Source organism: Saccopteryx leptura, chromosome 3, assembly GCF_036850995.1.
Source record: "Saccopteryx leptura isolate mSacLep1 chromosome 3, mSacLep1_pri_phased_curated, whole genome shotgun sequence".
NCBI classification, from domain to species: domain Eukaryota; kingdom Metazoa; phylum Chordata; class Mammalia; order Chiroptera; family Emballonuridae; genus Saccopteryx; species Saccopteryx leptura.
In genome coordinates, this window is record NC_089505.1 from 334,117,232 (window position 1) to 334,131,094 (window position 13,863).

Consider the following 13,863-nt stretch of genomic DNA (forward strand, 5'->3'; position numbering starts at 1 on the left):
ACGGCTTGTCTAAGGAATGAAGACATAAAATTTACGTAAAGAAAAAAAATTAATAAAAAGATTCTCCCTCTTACTTTTTGGTATAAACAAATTATTTTTTAGAATCCTCTAATACATCAATTTTCAATTGGTGTGCTGCAAGAATTTTTAAAACATGAAATACCTAACCTCTTTTTCCTTAAATTGTGAAGTTTAAAAATGACAACAGCTTGGGGGAAACAGCTGTGTTAGGCTTGCTCTCTGGTCTCCTGGCTGCAAGCATTTTGCACAATTAGTGCGTGAGCACGTGGCTGAAAGCCATGTGTGTGTCCCTATGAAAAGCTATGAGTGCTTTCCCTCAGTGGTGATTCTCCCAGACCACTCTCCTGCCACTGCAAGGTGCGGTACCCTGATTCCCTCAGCCGCCACCATGAGGAACAGTTTCCCTGAACCCTTGCCCTCCACTGTGAAAAGCAGGTTTTCCTTTGTTTCTTGCTCGCCTCTTTCTGCAAGCCTCCAATAGACGAGTATGGCCCAACACTTTTGGCTCTGCAGTTCTACCCTCTGCCCAAATTCTTTTTATTTTTTTTATTTCATTTAGAAAATTAAATTTAACAGGTTAACATTGATTAATAAGAGTACATAGGTTTCAGGTAAACATTTCTATAGCCTTTGAAGAGTTGATTATTTGTGTACCCATAACCCAAAGTTAAGTCATTTTCTGTCACCATATATTTGTTCCTCTTTACTCCCTTCCACCATCCCGTCCCACACAATCCCATCCCTCTAGTAACCACTTCACTTTTATCTATGACCATGAGTATCAGTCTTATATCCCACCTATGTGTGAATCAAACAGTTCTTAGTTTTTTGTGAGTTACTTTTTTCACTCAGTATAATGTTCTCAAGGTCCATTCATGTTGTTGTAAATGGCAGGATGTCATCATTTCTTATGGCTGAGAAATAGTTCATAGTATATATGTACCACAACTTCTTTATCCAATCCTCTATCAAGAGACTTTGTTTCTCTGTCTTGGCCACTGTGAATAACGCTGCAATGAACATGGGGGTGCATGTGCCTTAACAAACCAGTGTTTTTGGCTTTTAAGGGTACTTTTTACTGGATACTCAGTAAAAGGATTGCTGGGTCATATGGTAGTTCTGTTGTTAGTTTTTTCAGGAACCACCATAATTTCTTCAATAATGGTTGTACTAGTTTGCATTCCCACCAGCAGTGAATGAGGGTTCCTTTTTCTTCACAGTCTCTCCAACACTGGTTATTACCTGTCTTGTTGATAATAGCCAATCTAACAGGTGTAAAGTGGTATCTCATTGTGGTTTTGATTTGCATTGCTCGAATACCTAGTGAAAATGAACATCTTTTCACATAGCTGTTGACCATTTATATGTCCTCTTGGGAGAAGGGTCTGTTCAGGTGGTCACCCCATTTTTTAATTGAATTGTTTGCTTGTTTGTTGCTGAGTTTTGTGAGTTCTTTATATATTTTGGATATTAACCCCTTATCGGAGCTGTTGTTTGCAAATATTGTCTCCCATTTAGTTGGCTCCCTGTTTGTTTTGTTGTCAGTTTCTTCTGCTGTGCAGAAGCTTTTTAGTTTGATATAGTCCCATTTATTTATTTTGCTTTTACTTCCCTTGTCTTTGGGGCCAAATTCATAAATTGTTCTCTATGAACAAAGTCCATGAGTTTAGTATCAAAGTTTTCTTCTCTGTAATTTATTGTTTTAGATCTTATATTTAGGTTTTTGATCCATTTTGAATTAATTTTTGTAGTCAAATTTCTTTCTTTTGCATGTGGCTTTTCAATTTTTCTAGAACCATTTGTTAAAGAGGCTTTCTTTCTATATTGTGTTTTTTTGGCTCTCTTGTCAAAGATATTTTGTCCACATATATGTGGTTTTATTTATAGGCTCTCAATTCTTTTTCTTTGGTCTGTATGTCTTTCTGCCAATACCATACTGTTTTGATTATTGTGGTTCTATAGAATTTAAAGTCAGATAGTGTGATACCTCCAGCTTTGTTCTTTGCTTTGGCTATTTGGAGGGATTTTTTTTTATTTGTTTGTTTGTTTGTTTTTGTATTTCTCTGAAGCTGGAAACGGGGAGAGACAGTCAGACAGACTCCCGCATGCGCCCGACCGGGATCCACCCGGCACGCCCACCAGGGGGCGACGCTCTGCCCACCAGGGGGCAATGCTCTGCCCCTCCAGGGCGTCGCTCTGTCACGACCAGAGCCACTCTAGCACCTGGGGCAGAGGCCAAGGAGCCATCCCCAGCGCCCGGGCCATCTTTGCTCCAATGGAGCCTCGGCTGCGGGAGGGGAAGAGAGAGACAGAGAGGTAGGAGAGGGGGAGGGGTGGAGAAGCAGATGGGCGCTTCTCCTGTGTGCCCTGGCCGGGAATCGAACCCGGGACTTCTGCACGCCAGGCTGACGCTCTACCACTGAGCCAACCGGCCAGGGCTATTTGGAGTTTTTAATTGTTCCATACAAACCTGGTGATTTTTTGTTCTATTGTTTTAAAAAACAACATTGGGATTTTGATAGGGATTGCATTAAATTTGTATATTGCTTTGGGTAATATGGACAGTTTAACGATATTGATTCTTCCACTTCATGAACATGAAATATTTTACCATTTCATTGTGTCTTTTTCAATTTCATTTAGTAATGTCTGTCATATATAGCCTTTATTAAGTTAAGGTACTTTTCTTCTTTTCCAATTTATTTTTATTAAGTGAGAGGTGAGGAGGCAGACAGAAAGGCTCCCACATGTGCCTGACTGGGATCCACCTGGCAAGTCCCTTATTGGGTGATGCTTTGTCCATCTGGGGCTGCTGCTCCATTGTTTGGCAACCAAGCTATTTTAGTGCCTGAAGTGAGGCCATGGAGCCATCCTCAGCACCTGGAGCCAACTTGCTCAAACCATTCAAGCCATGCAGAAAGGGGAAGAAAGAGAGAGAGAGAGAGAGAGAGAGAGAAGAAGGGGGAGGGTGGAGAAGGAAACGGTCACTTCTCTTGTGTGCCCCCAGGAATCAAACTCGGGATTTCCACACACTTGGCTGACACTCTACCACTGAGTCAATGGGCCAGGCACTCTATTCTGATTTTATTGAGTGTTTTAAACATTCAGGGATGTTGTATTTTACTGAATGCCTTTTCTTCATCTATAGATAAGATTATATAATTTTTGTTTCTTGTTTTGTCGATGTGGTATAATATGTTGATTGATGTCCACATGTTGAACCATCTTTGCACTTCTGGAATGAATCTCACTTGACTGTGACATATTTTTTTTTAATGTGTTGTTGTATTCGATTTGCTAGTATTTTTGTTTAGGATTTTTGCATCTGTATTCATTAGAAGCATTAGTCTGTACTATTCTTTTTTTGTGTTGTCCTTGCCAGGTTTTGGTGTGAGGGTTATGTGGGCCTCATAAAATATGTTGGGGAGTATTATGTCTTCTCCTATTTTTTGAAAGATTTTGAGAAGGATAGGTACCAAATCTTCTTTGAATGTTTGGTAGAATTCACTAGTGTAGCCATTTGGTCCTGAACTTTTGTATGTGGTGAGGTATTTGATAGTTGTTTCTATTTCCTCCCTGCTCGTAGGTCTATTTAGGTTTTCCACTTCTTCATTACTCAGTCTAGGAGGATGGTATAGTTCTAGGAATTTATACATTTCCTTTAGGTTGTTGAATTGGGTGGCATATAAACTTTCATGGTATTCCACTATGATCCTTTGTATACCTATAATATAATGTCTGTGGTAATTTCTCTTCTTCCATTTCCTATTTTTTTCTTCTACTTTTTTTCCTAAATGAGCCCATGTAGGACTCACTTATAGCCATTTTTATGTGGGGTTTTTTTTCTGTTAGCTCTGTGTCTTGTTTGGGTCTTCTCTTTTGTGTTTCTGTCAGTAATTTTTGTTTGGTGGTATTCCATATGTCTTTCCCCTGTTTCTTTTATTAAACTGTGTATTTCAGTAATGGCTTTTGGGGGGGATGATTACTACTAAGTTATTAAGAGAAAAATGTTCATGTGTACAAGAGTCCTTTGTCTTATGAGTGCTTCTGCACTCCATCCTCCTTTGCTACTGCAGGAGCAGTAATGTTATTTTATGTTATTTTTGTCACAGATTATCCTTGTTTTTATTATGACCTTGTTGGAGCTTTTACTTGTATTTTTTTTATTTGATTTGTTCTTTGTATCTGGTTGAATAATCCCCTTGAGTATTTCCTGCAGTGGGGTTTTCTTGTGATAAATTTCCTCTTATTCTGTATGTCTATAAAAGTTTTTATTTCTTCTTCATATTTGAAAGATAACTTTGATGGATATAGTATTCCTGGCAGGTAATTCCTCTTTTTCATTACTTTTAAAGTTTGAGTCCATTCTCTTCTGGCTTGTAGAGCTTCTGCTGAGAAATCTGATGATAACCTAATGGGTTTTCCTTTGTATATTATGTTCTTCTTTTCTTTAGCTGCCTTGAGTAGTCTTTCTTTGTCACTGATTTTGACATTTTTATTATGATGCACCTTGGAGTAGGTCTGTTTGGGTTGAGGAAACTCCACCTTCTGTTTGCCTTTTAAATTCAAGGCTCTAACTCTTTTTTTCCATAGGCTTGGGAAATTCTTATCAATTATTTGTTTGAAAAGGCTCTCCATTCCGTTCTCCATCTCTTCTTCTTCTGATACACCCATTATTCTCATATTGCTCTTTCTGATGGAGTCAGACAATTCTTGTAGAGCTCTCTCAGTTTTTTTAATATGTGAATCTCTCTCCTTTTCTTTCTCTAACATCTCTAGTTGCTTATCTTTGATGTTCCTGATTCTTTCCTCTATCTGGCTTGTTCTATTAGCTAAACTTGCTACCTCAGTTTTCAATTCGTGTATTGAGTTCTTCATCTCTGTTTTTAAAATTTCAATCTCCTTGGTGAGGTGTTCATTTTGTTTTCTGAGCTTGTTAACTTGCCTATTGGTGCCTTCTTGCATCTAATTGAGTATTTTCAGAACTTTAATTTTGAATTCTCTAATTTAACTCCAAGGTTTTTATGTGATTGGGATTTTATTGCTGGAATTTTTTCATTTTCTTTCTGTGCTACATCTCTGTCTTGTGTAGCCATGGTATTCAATTTCTTCTTCCTTGATGGCATTTGAGAGTGGTGTTGTTAAGAACACTAACAAAAAATAACTACTAAAGTTTGATTCCCAGCCAAGGCACACAGGAGAAGCACCCATCTGCTTCTACACCCTTCCCCCTCTCTTTTCTCTCTATATCTCTCTTCCCTTCTACAGCCAAGGCTTCATTGGAGCAAAGTTGACCCAGGTGCTGAGGATGGCTCTATGTCCTCCACCTCAGGCACTAAAATGGCTTCAATTGCAGCAGAGCAATGCCCCAGAAGGGCTGAGCATCACCCCCTGGTGGGCATGCCAGGTGGATCCTGGTCAGGCACATGCAGGAGTCTGTCTATCTGACTCCCCCCTGCTTCTCACTTTGGAAAAATACAAAAATAACTACTAAAAAATGAAAAATTAAAATAAAAATTGCAATAAAAGTTATAAAAATTTGCCTGACCAGGTGGTTGCACAGTAGATAGAGCATCAGACTGTGATGTGGAGGACCCAGGTTTGAAACCCTGAGGTTGTCAGCTTGAGTGTAGGCCCATCTATTTTGAGCATGGGCTCACCAGCTTGAACAAAGGGTTGCTGGCTTGAGCATGGGATCATAAACATGATCTCGTGGTTGCTAGCTTAAAGCCCAAGGTCACTGTCTTGAGCCCAAGGTCATTGGCTCTGTTACAACAGGTCACTCGTTCTGTTGTAACCCAACTCCCCAGTCAAAGCATATAAGAGAATACAATCAATGAACAACTGAGAAGCTGCTACAAAGAATTGATGCTTCTCATCTCTCTCCCTTCCTGTCTGTCCCTATCTATAACTCTCTTTGACTCTCTCTCTCTCTCTGTCTCTGTCAATTAAATAAATAAATAAATAAAGTAAATTATAAAAACTTTAAAAACTATGACAAGTAATGAAGAAAAAAACACAGAAAAGAAGATCAAAAACCAAACAAAAAGGTCAGAAACAAAACGTCCATAGAAAATAAGAATAAAATACATAAAAATTAAAGAAAATAAAAGTCAAAAGAAAGAAAGAATAAGAAGGAAATAAAGGGAAAGGGGGGAAATAATAATAATAAATTTCAGTTTGAGAGGTTTCTTCTACTAGGTACTGTTGTATAACATGGTTTTGGTCTGTGAAGTTGCTGAGCTGTCCTCTGCTGAAATGTTGCTGTTGCAATCAATGATGTAGGCAGGGCTGCAGTTGTGTTGGTGGGTGGGCCATGTTGTGAGGGCTTTACAGCTTTAGCTTTCTGGCCTACGGCTCTGACAATAGTGAGCTCAGGCTTCTGGGTGCCCCTCACCATGTTTCAACAGACCCAGGGACCAGATAGAGAGCACCTTTTTTCTTCAGAGGAGAGAGTGGCTCTGGAGAGCTGGCTCTGCCACTTTCCCTACAGTGAGGTGAGAAAATTGGGATCTGGGAGGCTAGGGGACCACACTTTAGTTTTCTCTGTCTCTGCCAAGTGCAGGCTGAAAGTAGACTTCGAAAAGACTGTCCGTGACCCCATGCAGTGACTTCTTTGGTTTATTCCACCTCTGCCCCTCTATCTCACCACTTCTCTAGCAGAAGGAGACCCAGTCCCTCTGAGGTCCCTCTCTGTACCCCTCAGACACAATCCAAACAAACTGAGCTTTCTTCCTTGCCATAGTCCAGCAGAGAGAAAAAAAAACCCAGTCATACCAAGTTTGTCTCCTTCTCAGAGCCAGCCACAAATGCATTTTATCTTCCGCCCCCCTTTTCACCCTATCCCACCTTTAGTCCATACAGGACATGGATCTTTCAGGCACATCTACATGCCCAGCTGGAGTTTCATCACTATTATAATTCTTGCAGTTTGTTGAAATTTCAAGGGAAGAGATCAGGAGTATTGCTCAAACTGCCATTACTCTGATGCCATTCCTGTCTGCCTGAATTCAATGAGAACCTGCCTGGCCTCAACCAACACCATTACACAACAGCCAACAAACAATAACCATCCAGCCTGACCAGGTGGTGGCACAGTGGGTAGAGCGTCGGACTGGGATGCAGAAGGACCCAGGTTCGAGACCCCGAGGTCACCAGCTTGAGCGCAGACTCATTTGGTTTGAGAAAAGCTCATCAGCTTGGACCCAAGGTGGCTGGCTTGAGCAAGGGGTTACTCGGTCTGCTGAAGGCCCACGGTCAAGGCACATATGAGAAAGCAATCAATGAACAACTAAGGTGTCACAATGCGCAACGAAAAACTAATGATTGATGCTTCTCATCTCTCCATTCCTGTCTGTCTGTCTGTCCCTGTCTATCCCTCTCTCTTACTCTCTCTCTGTCTCTGTAAAAAAAAAAAAAAAAAAAAAAAAAAAAAAAAAACAATAACCATCCAGTGTCAATGCTCTGTCTTAAACCATAAGAATATAGGTCATATATAGAGTTGCATCTTCTTGGTCACATTGCATACATAATAAGGTGCATCTGATTGGTTACTTCCTGGTATCGAAAATCTTTACATATACATATAGGCACCTGATTTTTTTAAAAAAATCAAATAAAAAAAGGCACAAAGAAAAGCAAATAAAAGGTGACGGAAGACAATTTGACTTTGGATGATGGGTATACATACAACATAATCTAATGTCAAAATGACCTGGAGGTGTTTTCTCTGAATCCATTTACCCTAATGAATCAATGTCACCTCGTTAAAATTAATTGTCTAAATAAAAAAATGAATAAATAAATAAAATAAAATAAATAAAAATCACCTTAAAACAAAAAGGCAAGTAATTACTATTATTATTTTTAATCAATCAAAACTCTACCTATTTTTTTTGTCATAGGGGCAAAAAATATAGTGTATTTTTTGGTGTGCTGCAGAATTTTAGTAATTATTTTTATATGCCATGAGATGGAAAAGATTGAAAATTACTGTTCTAAAATACTCTAGACAGCCTCCTATGAGATTCCCTTTCAATTTGGACCTGCCTTCTCCCTGAAGCCTTAGGAGATTGAATGGGTAGTGGGGAAGGCATCTTTAAATCTAGATAATTCCCCAAGAAAAATAAATCTAATGGACACAGGCCTCCACACAGAATCTCAAATCTCATCTGAGAAGTTTGTCCTAATACAAGTTTTCAAAAACTTAATAAAATGTGGGTAAAAAAAGGCCAAATGTATAGTTGGCAGTCAAGGTTGGCTCTAATCCATGCTTACTTCTGTGACCCTCTACTCCTTGTACCTCTCCCCCAAGCACCTTTCAGAGAGGCCTCCTCCCCCACCACACTCCAACCCCCAGCTGAGGGACATTCATACTCAGTATTCCTAATACCAGGATTTATAGTAGGGATGCTGGACCTGTTTCTCTTCCCTCTCTTCATCAAAACTCACACATGCTACACAATGGGAGAATATATTTGACAGTGCATCTGATAAGGGGTTAATAACCAAAATTTATAAAGAACTTGTAAAACTTAATACCAGGAAGACAAACAATCTAATCCAAAAATAGGCAAAAGAAATGAATAGACACTTCTCCAAAGAGGACATACAGATGGCCAATAGGCAGATGAAAAAATGCTCAACATCACTAATTATTAGAGAAATGAAAATTAAAACCACAATGAGATATCACCTCACACCAGTCAGAATGGTGCTCATCAACAAAACAACACAGAATTAGTGCTGGTGAGGATGTGGAGAAAAGGGAACCCTCCTGCACTGCTGGTGGGAATGCAGACTGGTGCAGCCTCTGTGGAAAACAGTATGGAGATTCCTCAAAAAATTAAAAATCAAACTACCTTTTGACCCAGCTCTCCCACTGTTAGGAATATATCCCAAGAACACCATAGAACTGTATGAAAAGAAGAAATGCACCCCCATCTTTATGGCAGCATTGTTCACAGTAGCGAAGATCTGGAAACAGCCCAAGTGTCCATCAGAGGACGAATGGATTAAAAAGCTTTGGTACATATATACTGTGGAATACTACTCAGCCATAAGAAATGATGACATTGGATCATTTACAACAACATGGATGAACCTTGATAACATTATACTGAGCGAAATAAGTAAATCAGAAAAACCTAAGAACTATATAATTCCATACATAGGTGAGACATAAAAATGAGACTCAGAGACATGGACAAGAGTGTGGGGGTTACGGGGTGAGGGAGAGGAGAGGGAGGGGGATGGGGGGAGGGACACAAAGAAAACCAGTTAGAAGGTGACAAAAGACAATTGGACTTTGGGTGATGGGAATGCAGCATAAGCAAATGGCAAAATAACCTGGAGCTATTTTCTCTGAACATATGTACCTCGATTTATCAATGTCACCCCATTAAAATTAATAAAAAAAAAAAGAATTTGTCTCAGGGCTAATTCAGGCAGTTAGAAGAATAGTATAAGGATGCTAATTATGCTTCTCAAGCCACATCCTGCAAAAGGGGCCCCAAGAAAATTGGCGATTTGGCTCTTCTGATTTTGCCAATTGGATTTAAAAAAAAAATTGGTCAGGAACACCATGAAATGGAACTAACAATACAAGGGCATAAATTTAAATGACTTTTAGATACTGGAGCTGATGTATCTGTTATTGCTAAGCTACATTGGCCTCCTTCCTGGCCCACTCATGCAGCAGCCACAGAATTACAAGGTATAGGGCAGAGTAAATCCCCTCAACGAAGTTCTAGTTTTTTACATTGGGAAGATTAAGAAGGCCATTCTGGATTTTTTTAAGCCTTATGCGTTCCCTGGATGGCCAGTTAATTTGTGAGGTAGAGATGTTTGGACAAATACAGGAGCATTGCTTGTCAGTCCTAATGGTTGATGCTTGATCAGGGATTTTTGCCCACTAAGGGACTAGGGAAAGAACAGCGAGGAATTCTCACCCCCATAGAAATGGCACCCAATACCAGAAGGTGTGGATTAGGATATCAAAATTTAGCATAGGGGCCTTGGTAGCTCCTGCTACCCCAATAATGCATTGTGCAGACCCAATTACTTGGAAATCAGATAATCCTGTATGGGTAGACAAATGGCCCCTTTCTCAGGAGAAACTTAGGGCAGCTGCTCGATTGGTACAAGAGCAGCTACAGCTTGGGCACATTGAACCATCTAATAGCCCATGGAATACACTTCCATATTTTAATCTTGTCGCATCCTTGATTATCAAGGGGCATAGATGACCCTTACAGCTTATAGGTTATAAGCCTCAAAATTATTGTTATTCCTTTTTTCAAAGGATCAACAGCAATGGCTCTGGGAAACTTCCACTAAATGGCAAATCGCTCTTGCAAATCAATGGACAACTTTATACTGAAACTGTCAACTTAAAATCAGCTCAAAGTCTAGAAATATATGCCATTATTATGGCTTTTCAGCATTCACCATATTCCTCCTTTAATCTATATACAGACAGCAAATATTTACTTATGGTGTTTCCACTATAAAGACTGCTGTCTTAGGGACAACTGCTGATGAACTATTTCAGCAGTTCCTCCTTCTTCGAAGACTTGTATGTCAACATAGAGCTCCGTGTTTTATAGGACATACTCGAGCTCACTCCATGCTCCCTGGAGCTATAGCACAAGGGAATGCCCTTGTTGATCAAGCTACCCAAAAGAAAATTATTTGGAGCAACCATGACAGATCAAGCAATTCAGTCTCATACTATTCATCACCAGAACGCTGCAGCCCTGTGTAAACAGTTTCAACTTTCTCGGGAAGCAGCACCGCAGATTGGTAAATCCTGTCCAAGGGGTCCTATACTACAATCTGTCCCTTCATTTGAAGTTAACCCTCAAGGACTCCTACCAGGACCACTTTGGCAAATGGATGTTACTCATATACCTTCATTTGGCAAACAGTCCTATGTCCACTTTACAGTGGATACTTATTCTGGATTTATATACATAGTTACTTCTGCCAGAACAGGAGAGGCTGCTAAGCAGGTTATAGCTCATTGTCTGTATGCATTTTTCTATTATTGGATTTCCTAAACTGGTTAAACTGACAATGCTCCTGCATATGTAGCAAAAGCATTTACTGTATTTTGTCAAACCTTTGGAATTATGACTATCTCTTACAATTGTTAAAGTCAAGGTATTATTAAAGTGTACCCAGTAAATATTTTAAGGTCAATTTAAAAAATTTAAAAGGGGGGAGTCATATTCTGGGACTCCTACGGGTCTACCATATCATGCTTTTTCCTTAAAAATTTTTAAATTTCTTTTGAATGCTGATGAACAGGAAACGCCAAATCTTCTCCTGCAAACTTCTACCTTCTTTTATTTGATCCAACTAATAACACTGTTTTGTCTTTTTCCAAATAGCTCCAGATATACGGAAAAGGTTTATATAGGCAGATGGGGATCCTCAAATCCCTCAGCGAGATCTTCTGAGCATGGCCTTTAAGGTACCAAGAGGCAGAAAAAGCCCAATAGAGATCAGGTGAATTATCAGCTTTTAGGATATGCCTTTAAAGGCTCCAACGCCCCAAAGAAGTCTCAGAGGAATCCATCTGGGTCCTGCTTCAATAGTGAAAAGGAAGGTCATTGAGCTAAAGCCTGCCAGGCTTACATGCCTTTGCTGTGAGGAAAAGGGACACTGGAAGGTAGGCTTCCCCCTTGCTCCTCTAAGGGAGGGTTCAGTTTCCTCCAGCCCTGCTCCAACCACCTATGACCTAACCTTACCCAGAATGCTGCTGGGGTTTGCCACTGAAGACTGAAGGTGCCCGGGGATGTTGGCCCCATCTACAACACTGTGGACGAGCCTAGGGTATTTATTTGTGGTAAAGCAGGTAAACTGATCTCATTTGCACAAGGGCCACTTAACTATGTCTTGCCTGAATAGTCAGGTTTTTTATTCTTCCCTCAAAGATCTCTGTTGTGGGTGTTGATAGTCCTATTTTCTGCTGCTTTGTTCAATATATAGTGTTTCCTTTATTCCTCCTACCTCATTGCCCCACTCATATTTCAGGCTGGGACCTACTCCTAATTTAGAGCTCTCTCTCCCCCTTTTGCCAACTTCTATTGTGAATTTACCTTTGCCACCCAGCTTAGTGTATCCCAAGGTTCTCTTTACCACACCATAGTTGCAGAGCTCCAGGAAAAAGCACCTTGGTCTCATCTCTCCAGGCAGAGGAGAACAGAGGCTCCATCCCCACACATGCTGCAGATGGCTTTTCTAGAATCATTTCCAGCTAGAAGCAGCAGACATTGGGACTTGGACGTGAGCTGCAAAGTATAGAATTGTGACAACAATTCCAGTGCCATGCAGACTTTTCCTGGATGTGGACTTTTTCTGGACTCCTGCTCCTTGTGATAGCTCCTAACGGACTGAACTGGGGTTGGGTTGCATTTGCAGGGATTTGGAATGGTGTTGGTGCCAACTTGAACTTGGTGAACATGTTAAGGACACTACTCTCTTATGGATTCTTGTTGTATTGGCCAAGAGTTTGCTTAAAGGCTTTAATCACAGTAAAAAAAAAAATAAAAATAAATAAATAAATATATATATATATATATATATATATATATATATATATATATGGCCGGATAAAGAAGATGTGGCACATATACACTATGATATACTACTCAGCTATAAGAAATGATGACATCGGATCATCTACAACAAAATGGTGGGATCTTGATAACATTATACGGAGTGAAATAAGTAAATCAGAAAAAAACAAGAACTGCATTATTCCATACATTGGTGGGACATAAAAATGAGACTAAGAGACATGGACAATGGTGTGGTGGTTATGGGGGGAAGGGAAGGAGGGAGAGGGGGAGGGGGAGGGGCACAAAGAAAACTAGATAGAAGGTGACAGAGGACAATCTGATTTTGGGTGATAGGTATGCAACAGAATTGAATGACAAGATAACTTGGACATGTTTTCTTTGAATATATGTACCCTGATTTATTGATGTCATCCTATTAAAATTAATAAATCTTTATGTATAAAAAAAAACTCACCCACGCAAGTCCTACCTCACCAGATCCCTACTCTCTTCTATCAAAAAGGAATCAGAACCTCTAACACTAAGGCCGTAGAGACAACTGCTTATGTGATACCATTTGGAGCACTGCCTAGCATGTTCTCTGCCCCCCACACTAAAATCTTCCCCCTTACATTTTCCATGGTACCTCAAATACCATCATTTGGGTTTTTGCTGCTTTGGATTTAGTCTATTGTTTCCATGAGTCTTCAGATGAATTACAATAGCCTCTTGCTTAAAAAAAACATATAAAGTCATAACCAGGAATAGTGGAATCCTGGGAAATGCACCAAAAGTCAAGCAAGTTGTAAGAAAGAAGAAATAGGTCTAGAACAAGGGATTTTTTTTCTATGAAAAGAACAGAGAAAGTCCTTGGGCAAACAAGGGGTGACACAAATGCCCTAGGTCAGTGTTCCCCAACCCCCAGGCTGCGGACCAGTACCAGTCCGTGGGCCATTTGGTACCGGTCCGCAGAGAAAGAATAAATAACTTACATTATTTCCATTTTATTTATATTTAAGTCTGAACGATGTTTTATTTTTAAAAAATGACCAGATTCCCTCTGTTACATCTGTCTAAGACTCACTCTTGATGCTTGTCTCAGTCACGTGATACATTTATCCATCCCATCCTAAAGGCCGGTCTGTGAAAATATTTTCTGACATTAAACTGGTCCGGGGCCGCCTGACCAGGTGGTGGTGCAGTGGATAGAGCTTTGGACTGGGATGCAGAGGACCCAGGTTCGAGACCCCGAGGTCGCCAGCTTGAGCGTGGGCTC